Below are 11089 nucleotides of genomic sequence, written 5' to 3' on the forward strand. Positions count from 1 at the left end.
AAGCGGCTATGTTAAATAATTCAGAGTAGTACTCTTTGAAGGCGGCGATTTTCTCATCCTTATTACTTTGAGAAGTTGATTTACTCTCCAATGAATTTTTCAACATAGTGTATTTTTTATGAAGATTTGTGAGACATTCCTTAATGCGCTGCACTGAGACCGTTGGGATAGAAGCAGATTCTCAAATAAATATTAGTTTGGAACGGACTTCGTCGGCAACGTCTCCGAACGAAGGCTCCTTGTCTTTTTCTGAAAGACAGCCCTTTTGCCTTTAAACCTCCTGACAACATCGCAAAACGTCAGCCCTCGTTGGCAAAACGTTCGGACTAAAATCTTTTGGAGGACCAAATATAGGGCACTGCACAAAGTCTCTCTTTGCGAATTTCGACATGCTGTGGCAAACAAACCAAAGAGGGGAGTGCAGGCATAACCAGAATCTCTACCACCAAAAGAACCAACGACGAGACAATGAGAAGAAGAAACTATAACGACGTCAACTAGCACTTGCGAGTGAACGAACATTAGGCGCGAGCCGACAGTACGAGCCATTGACAGGTTCTGACAAGTCTCGACAACGCTCGACCAGTGGGAGGGGGAGGGGAGAAGGAGACCGGCGACTGGGGGGGGGTCCAGCTTCAGTGTAGAGGTGGCACAGACGCTCGTGTGCTCGTAGACAGACATGACCCAGGGACCGCACAATTATTTAAGCGTTTTACTCGAAAATACGCAATTTTGAGCCATTTCCCCCTCCATGAGGATCGGCATGGGGTGACTTTGGCGACTCGGTACGGACCTCTAAGTACCCTCTGATGATTTTTCATCGTAAAGTCACCCTTGGAAGGCATCGGTATCCATTTTAAGCCCAATTTTGCAAAACCTTAAATTTTAGTATTTTTTAGTGAAATTTCGAGATTTCACCCTCAAAGAACATGCTGAAGATATTGTCCGATTTCAAAATTTCAAAGTGCGCTGAGTTTCGGATTGGACTGGGCCACTTCTCTGCACACAGGCGGTTCCTGGACGCACAATGTTGGTTTTTTGCTCCACCCTAGTATACATACGATCTGGGGGGTTTTGCCACAAATGTGTTTTTCCGGCCGGGTTTTACTGAATCACAATTCTCAAGTTGAAATGTTTCGCAACCCTTCCCTTTGTTCCCTATTACAATAACCTATATAGGTCACTAATAGGATGTTATATAAGGATCTTATAAGTGACCTATATAGGATCCTATATAGGGTCACCTATATAGGTAATTATAGGAGCCACCTATAGAAAATGAAACAGCTTCCTGCATAGGATACTATATAGAATCCTATTAGTGACCTATATAGGACAGATGATGAAATGGAAGTGTTGCGGAGTAGTTTCCTATAGCAGATACAGCTGCGCAGTAATTATTTTTGACTATGCGATTGCCTAGTAGTAGGAACCTGTATAGGTTCTTATATGGATTCTAAAGTAGAAAGAAGGAACCCATGCTCTTATCATAGAATGATATAGGATTATATAAAGGATTGTGGGGGACCTCACAGATTAAAGGATGGGAAGGATTTGGAAGTCGAGAAACAAGGTGAAGTCAATTATGGACAACGATTCGAACATGAAAATTAATTTATTAGTCAACTTACAGAAGGGGTGAGTGAGACCTGCTCGCTCACAATCGCTAGTAAATCTCGTTCAGTCCGAGAGCAGGTGAAGGTGGTGGATGGTGTATACCAGCTTGGCTTTCTGGCGTAGAACTGGACGGTGGCGGAACATTAAGTTGGCAATTCCGGAAGACGTGCGGTAAGCAAAGACAGCCAAAGGCTGCACGAGACTCGAGACGAAGGACAGCTTGACTTCGGGGCAAGTTTATGCTTATATGGACTGGGGGTGTCGTACCCCACTCCTAATCAAGGGCCCGCAGAGCCTTACGATAGCGGGGTACTTGTAACTTTGTTACAAGTACCCCGCTGCAGGAAGCTGTTTCATTTCCTACAGGTGGCGCCTATACTGAACTATATGGGTACCCCTATGTAGGATCATATATAGGTCACTTATAGAATCCTATTAGTGACCTTTACAGCCACCTATATAGGTATTTACAGTAGGGTTTAGCACTGAGTGTGATTGATCGGGGGACACGACCAGCCCTATCCGACTCCTTGAAAAGATACCCGTAAATATAAGGGTACTTTCATGCCTTTGCAAGCAGGCAGTCTGCATGCTTGCACAAACAAGCGGCCGTTCGCACCTCGGTTTTTTCCACTCCTGAAAATCGTGAAAAATCATTTTAATGTCGGGAGTTTTTGAATCTGAAAAAGAATAATAATAAAAAAGGAATTGTTTTATGAGATAAAGTATCGATAAATATGAGAATAACAGTTATTGTACCATTATTAATTGTAATTGTCTGACAAGCTACTGCATTTGTAATTGTTATAAATATGAGTAAATATCAACAAATATGAGTAATATGAAGAAGAAAATAGTTTTAATTATAGGTTAGGTTACAGTCAAACTGACAGAGTCAAATCAGAAAGCTCGCTTATATCAACATGACCATATTATAGAAAAAGAAATACGAAGGGCACTCACCTCCACTATTGCGGTAAATAATAAGCAATATTTAATTAAACCTATACTGCCTGCCATATCTCAACCATATAATTTTGTTATACATTACCCTAATTCTCTATAGATTACAATTAATCATGATTTTCAGCAGTCGAAAACCCGAGGTGTGGGTGGCCGCGTGCTTGTGCAAGCATGCAGGCTGTCTGCTTGCAGAGGCATGAAAGCACCTTAAGCTTAAAAGTGGTAGTACAAAATATTCCGACAAATAGAGCCACTTCTGCCTCTACACAGTTTAACACTGTCCCTTATTAGAGAATAGGAGAATAGTACTATTTATTATTAAAAATATTCTATATTGAAAAGAATTGAATGATGTCACTTCAAAAAATTGATTATTATCATTTAGCGGAAGTTTTCGCGAACTGAAAATGATTGGACACAGGTGCATCGTACCGAATTGTGAAATAAAGAAAAGATTCATCATTTTACGGTTACATCTGAAGCAAAAAGATTGTTAGGATTGGAAAAGGCTATTTCGAGGAAAGATTAAATTTCAAAGCCGGGAATGATATGGTATGTGAAGTGCATTTTTTACATGAGGATTTACTTTGGAAACGTGAAGTGAAGGATCCTGCTGGCAATGTAATGGTATCGGTTTGTACATTCCCGGTAATAAGCGTAGAATAGAGAAAAATTAATATTTTGAAATTTCAACGCAAAAGTAAAGATTATTCTATTATTTTGAATACGCGATTTTTCCATCTGTCTAAAATGTCACTATAAGAATATGATACCTCTTAAACTTATTCACTTCTATTTCCATAGCTACCGCTACACAGTTTTTTATTCTGCCAAAGAGAACGTGTTTTCAATATATTTAATTCCTTCTAATTATACCGGTAACGCAATTTCCAGAGATATTTTTTATTCCTCAGAAGTGGTCATATTTTCATTTTATTTAATTCCTTCTAATAAGTTCCCAAAATATGTGTAATAAGTTGTCTTAATCCCCTCATGTGGAATGTAAATTCTGAAATTTTAATTCTCACTAATTCAACTCGCCTCTCTCGAGTTAAAATCATTTACATTCACACATTTGCATAAATATTTTTGTTGCATTTTTTAAGAAGTTTAAATAAATTATTAAAATATAAATAAATATAAATTTGAATGTTTTTCGAATTTATAAGTTATAGATAGATTTAATAATGAAAAATAGGCTAAACCAATGCTTTCGTTACATTTTACTAAGTCGATTGAGGGGAATAGGATTTGCACTTTTTCGGTTCCCGTTGGGGGATTTTTAGACGAAGGAAAAATCGCATATTCATAGGAATACAAATTCTTAATTTTTCTGAATTGAACGCTTGTTACCGGGTTGTTTACCTTTTTACATTTAAATAATGTGAATGAAATTTACAGTGTGAAATAAATATTCAGTCTATATTAAGGAGCAGAAATTTATCACAAAACAAAGGTCAAAAATTGTTTTAATTAAATTTTTTACGAACAAATGGAATGATGTTTTATTCTAACCTCAAGTAAAGGTCAAGACATTGATTCAGAATAATTGAATGCGAATTGAATATTTTATATTGATTATTACTAAATGAGTATTACTAAAAATAGTATAGCATTTTACTATTATTATTTACTAAAAATATGTGTTACGTAAAAATTAAATGTAAAATATTATATTTATTAGAACGAATATGACTTTCAAAGTGTGATTGATTCGATCAATGTGATTCTCGAATGTGATTTTACTATTTAAAAACAATGCAGCTATTTGAAAATGAATTGATAATAATTCACTATATTTTCTTAGACACAGAATATAATAAAAGATTATATTTTGTTAACAATGTGATTTATTAGCTTGATATTGTTGCAAATAATAAAGTAAGTTTATCGATGTTATTTATGAACAAAAATAAAATTATTGCCAATAAATTAATTTTCCCACCTACAAAGTTAAAAACCCTTTTTAAAAGCAATAACATCTACTTGTCTAAGTACAACGTATTACTTAATATTATTAACCATGTTGGGTGGGTGGAGGTCTGCTGAAGTATCATTCTCCAGGTTAAAATCAAAGTAAAAGGTATCACGCAGGGGGGAGGGTCAGAAGTCCCTGGAAAATGTATCATGTATTTTGTGAATGTCTCCATATGTATTTAAAGCTATTCTCTCTATCGCTATCACTGTTTCCCCAGGTTTTTTCATGAAAATTATTATTGAAAGTCTATGAATCTATTGTAATAGATATAAAATTAATTTTATAGTTAAAAAAACACTATAATTTTAGTTATTCACATTATTATTCCATAACAGTTAATGTTAAACTGTTTAGAGGCAGAAGTGGCGCTACCTGCCGGACATTTTTGGTACTACCTGGAAGTTTATAATGATGGATGCCATCCATGCAAACGCTTGGAAGTCCGATAGGGCTGGACACGACTTGTAACTCCCCTCCAATCGTGCACACATAACCTCTTTGTCGCCGGCCGGCGCTCGCCATATTTGATCGAATGATCGCACGTGTGCTAACAAGGCGGGAAAGCTTTAAAAAATAGCGTACCTTTTTTCAATTATGTGAATTATATATAATAAATATATTGCAAATTACTAGATCATATAGTTTTATGTATAAAATATTAACTTTCGTACATTAATTTTGTATGAAAAAATCCTTCTACAAAACAAAATTTTTTGTTTTTATCGATTTTAACATTTTGACGTTTAGAGATCAAATATAAACAAAATCAGGCCATTTTGATGCACTAATAAAGTCTTATTGAATTCGTTCAATCATTCAGTATTGTGCGGAATTTGTTAATATTTATTATTACGTGCTGCAGAATGGTATGCATGTTTACTTAATTTCAAAAAATATAATATATATCTAACTTACAGTTCTTATTTGTTGAAATTTTTTTTCTAAACTTATTAATTTTGTATATTTTCAAGTTCAATTTACATTATTTAATGCAATTATTATTGCTTGACTTTGAAAAATTGTATTTTTGATTTCATATTAAAATATATTTTTTTAAATTTTGCTTTCACATAAAACGTGCACTGTAACCACACATATGGTAGCACGCTGTGCTGCACATTTTGTACACAGAGTGTTCTCACCTTGAATGAACATTGAGCACCCTCACCTCGTACGTACATCGTGTTGCGTTCTTTTGCGACACATCGTGTTAGCACATCGTGTACCCGGTAATAAGCGTTGAATTCCGAAAAATTAAGAATTTTTATTCCTTTGAATACGCGATTTATCCATCGTCTTAAAATCCCCCAAGGGGAACAAAAAAGTGAAAATCCTGTTCCTCTCAATCTACTTAGTAAAATTTAACGAAAGCATTTGTTTAACCTATTTTTCATTATTAAATCTTTTTATAACTTATAAATTCGAAAAATATTCAAATGTATATTTACTTATACTTTAATCATTTATTTGAACGTCTTAAAAAATTCAGCAAAGAAATCTATTTAAATGTGTGAATTTAAATGAGGGGGGAGGTCTGCCATCTTTTGATGTACCGCGACAAACATGGCAGCGTCCACATGCTTATACTTTCTTGCACAGTTTGTCGGAAAAAACGCTCGTGCGCATAATCAAGTGGTACATTGTAAGATGGCCGCTCTCCCCACTCATGGAATTCTCCCCCTCCCATGAATTCCACCCCGCTTGCCCAAGTTAGGATTTTCTATTGGATTTTCTATTGATTTCTCTAATAGCTTAATTGGAAAAAAACCCGACCAGCAATCGGACGTTCTGTGGTTCGATTCCCAGTAGAGCGATTGTTAGAAGATCTTTGTTCAAAAAAATATAATAAATAAGTTAAAAAAATTTATTTTTCGACTTGTTAAAAATTGAGGTTCATTATTTTCTGTTATTTAAAGATGTAAGTTGATCGAGAGTTTTGATTTCTATTTCCACATAATGCTGGGTGACATCTATACTGATCGATAGTAACTATTCTGCTGATAACACCGACTTCGTGTTAATTACTCAGATCATAAATGCAATATCTAGATTGAGAGAGCGTATATATTTTTGAAACAGGATTTTTCTTTCTATCTCTCTAATAGCTTGATTGGGAAAGTACCGGACCGGCAATCGAAAGTTATATGGTGCGATTCCCAGTGGAGCTATTGTTAGAAAAATATTATTGTTAATATTAAAAAAAAATTTTTAATATAAATTGTCTATCTTGTTAAAAAATGACGTTAATTATTTTATGTTATTTGAATGGTTTATTTAAGTGGTATTTTTTAATTCTTTTTCCACATATATTTCAGTGACATCTATACTGATCGCTAGTAACTACTCTGCTGATGATACAGACTTCCTGTAAATTATTCGTATTATAAATGCAACATACACCTTGAGATAGCGTATATTTCTGATTAAGGATTTTTCTTTCAATCTCTCTAATAGCTTAATTGGCAAAGAACCCGACCAGCAATCAGAAGTTCGGTGGTACTGAAGTGTACTGGCTGAAGAAGGTTCTGGGCAATATTCATGGCGATTCGACTCCCAGTGGAGCGATTGCTAAAAGATCTTTTTTAGGATGGTTTACAGATGGCTGAGTAACTACACTGTTGGTAACACAGGCCTCCTGTAAATAACTTGTATCATAAATGCAATTTCTAGCTTGAGATAGCGTATATTTCTGAAAAAGTATTCATCTTTCGAGCACTCTAATAGCTTCGTTGGGAAAACACCCAGCGAGTAATTGGAAGTTCTGGGGTGGGATTCCCAGTGGAGCGATCGTTAGAAGATCTTTTTTCAGAAAAATATAATTTTCAAATTAAAAATGGAGTGACCTGTATGCTAATCGATAGTAACTACTCTGCTGATGAAGCACACTTCCTAGAAACTACTCGCATCATAAATGCAACATCTAGCTTGAGATAACGGATATTTCTGAAAAAAGATTTTTCTTTCGACCTTTCTAATAGCTTAATTGAGAGAGTACCCGACCGGCAATCGGAGGTTCTGCGATTTGATTGCCAGTGGAGCTATTGTTAGCAGGTCTTTTGTTAATAGAAATTTAATTATAATTAAGAAAAAATTATTTTCCACCTTGCAAAAAATGACGTTAATTATTTTCTGTTAGAATGGAATGAGTGAAAAATATTACAGAATAATTATTTTATATTTTCTCAGAATAAGCCTTGGATGTCGAGGTAATTTTACAAATAACCAAATGATTAATTAGGACATTTATGTACCGCGATTTGAGTAGTATAGTTTATGGGTAAATCATAAATAAGAATGCTATGATATAATGTTTAAAGAAGGGAGCAAGATGTCGAGAGAATTGTTATCAAGTTACATCCTGCGAAGAAATGATTCGCCAGTTAGGGAACGTCGTAAAATAATTCGGGGAACCGAGTTTAGGTCATCCTCGGGTGACACGTGTGGATCTCGAGCGGAGTGTGATTAGTCTAACTGTAATTAATTAGTAGGAGAAGGGTTGCGCGAAGGATTATGCGAGATGCGCGAGGGTCGCAGGAGCTCATATCGATCCAGATTTCGGATCAGATTTCGATCCGCTCCCGAGACTGAAACTCTGTCACTCTTCTCCTAGAATTAAGTCGTTTGAGGACTTAGAGTTTTTTCGACTATTTGAATGATTAAAACTGTACATATTCGTACTTAGAATATTTTCGGTTCCTTCGATTCGATTAGCTGGCATACGTACGGATTTAACAAGTTTTATGTTTGTTAAGCGAGAATAGCTGTTAGAATTTCGGATTATGAATTTGATTTAAGTTTCGTTTCTTAGAATTTAGATTTCCTTTTACGAGCTTTGTGAATAAATTGTCTATTTTTGAATTTATAAATTTATTGAGTTACGATTTATTGAATTCAAACCTTTAATAAGTAATTGAACCTGTTTTCATCATTTTATTTCCGGTCCAAGTGGACATCGTTGGTGGAGTAGTCAATTTCCACATGAATTTGGCGAGGGGATTTTTCAATCTGGCGTGGAAAAAAAATTCACGTTCCTTTGATTCATTTATGAACTTAATTTAAATTCTATTTTTTTTTGTGTCAGAAGTGGGATACCACTTAACTAGCCGGAAGTTGGCTATCCCTCAGAAAACTAAACAAATCTTGTGAAATTGATAAAAAAATTTAATTTTCGGGATTGTTTACTAATCGGGAATCGCCTCGAGAAAAAAATATATATTTGAAAATTATAAAAACAGAAAATAAGTGACAGATGGATATCAGTGACAATAAACAGTGATAAGAATTAATGTGAAATCAAGTGATAAGTAGTTTACAAATCATCAGCAAGGAAGTGAGTGTAAAACAATTATCGAAACAATAACTAAAAATGTAAATAATTAATTAAATGGTTGGAAATTAAACGTAGCTCAAAAGAAAAAGACGAGAGAAAAATTCAATGACGATTTGGAAAGCCGCAAACACCCTCTCAGAAGGTTTTTGACCCGGTTTTTAAACCTGGGGACAAGCGGTGCAATCGAAAGACCGGGGATTTGCAGACAGGGGTTGAAGAGATCGGGAATAATTCCTCTCAATCCTTGTAGGCATTGGCGAAAACAAAGGAAATGACAAACAACAACAAAAAAGGAGACAGGACTCGAAAAGGCAAAGGATCAAGGAACTGGAGGAAATGGAACCGAAGAAAGGCTAACCATTGTCAAGTGTAGTGAATGGTTAAATAAAAAATTGATAAATAGAGTGAAAGGTAAAAGTGAAGTGGAAAAAATTTATTGTTGAAAATTTATTATAAGTTAGCCTGTCATCGAAAACTTCGAACGGTAAGTCAGTTCACCAAGCAACAGTTTAATTTTCGAAACTAATGCCAATCTCTTTCCAAATTTAATAAAAATTCTGAATTTGTGAATGATGTGCAAAATAAAATTTTTGGTAGTTTGAATGAAAAAATTTAATAATTGGAATTTTATTTTGTATTTTCTGAAGATGGCTGATCAACAAGTAACGTTGACAGCGAAAGGGGAGGTGGAAGCTAATCTGTTGTCAAATTACGATAATAAGAAAGTGATAGAAAATGTCACTTCTAACAAAACTAATTTCTATACACTGATTCCCCCATCAACTTTCATGGACCATAGCTATTTAACCATTGAAAGAAAAACCCACGTAGAGCTCAGATCTTCAACTCCGACTAACGATATTCGGAACTTGGAAAAGGGTAGGGGGTCAATGAACTCAGAGATTGGGCTAGGAGCGTTAATCCCTACCGACCGTACAATGGAACCTTTACACGCAGGTTTAAGGTATATGGGGGCGGGACAACCACAAAGTACATTGGAAGGAATCGCAACCGGAGGATCAAGACTATTAAATTTACCTGCTCAAGAACCTGAAAATCCAATAACTTTTAAAGAGGCTTTAGAATTTATTCCTAAAGAATTTGATGGGCAAAATGTCCTAGTGACCAGATTTATTCGGGATTGTATTTATGCTACGAACACCGATTGCTTCAAAAAACAGACACTGTCTGTTTTTAATGATCAGATCGTGAATTAAGGGAAATGTATACGATGCATTATTAGATCGCGACATAGAAAACTTGGACAGCTTTTAAAGGCGTTAAAAGATAAATTCACTAAATACAGGAGTTTGGGTCAATTAAACTCAAGTTTAGCGACGTTGTCTCAAAAATTTAATGAATCTGTAACTGACTATGGGAACAGAGTGGGGACTATATTAAAAGATATCATCGAGGTAACAGAAGAAACGAAATCTGAAGATGCCGCGAATTATATGATTAAATGTGCTAGGTAAATGGCACAGGAGAATTTTATAATGGCACTCAAATCGGGGTTAGTACTCCGGGTTAGGATGGAATAACCCCAAACTCTGCAGGAGGCGATCTCAATTGCTAGGGGAACTGAATGGGAAGCTAACTATGTGAAAACTTTAAATATAGAACAAACAGAACGATCAGGGCGATGAGGGAGCCTCTCGATGGCCTCCTCAATGGTGGCCTGTAGCCGCTGTGGGGAGCCGGGTCACCTTGAACGGGGGTGCGCCAGATCTTTTCTGCCCAACTCGAAGTCCTGCTTCAGCTGTAACAGGATAGGGCAACTGGCGCGAGACTGCCCGGAAACAAACGCGTAACCGGTGTGTTATTTTTGCTCAAGAAAGGGACATTATGCTAGGGAATGCCCAGAAAGATCTTAACCACCAAACCAAAATAAAGTTTGTAAATATTGTAAAAAAAACCCGGGCATGAGATCGCCGCCTGCAGAAACTTGGCGAAAAGAGTGGAAGAGAACAAAAATGATAAAAATTAATTTTTAAACGATTAGTGAGTTAGTCGGATTGGTGCGATAACGAACTCACAGGTGAAATTGCGCCAAGTCGACGAATCCTTTTTGCCCTTACCGAATAAAGGTCAAGCTGAAAATTAACGGTTCACCAAGCGCGTTTCTGATAGCACCCGATGAATTAACTATACCTGGGGATGGGATTATAGGAATGCCTTTCCTTAAGTACAGGACCATCGAC

Source organism: Belonocnema kinseyi, chromosome 2 (genome assembly GCF_010883055.1).
Source record: "Belonocnema kinseyi isolate 2016_QV_RU_SX_M_011 chromosome 2, B_treatae_v1, whole genome shotgun sequence".
In the NCBI taxonomy this organism is placed as follows: domain Eukaryota; kingdom Metazoa; phylum Arthropoda; class Insecta; order Hymenoptera; family Cynipidae; genus Belonocnema; species Belonocnema kinseyi.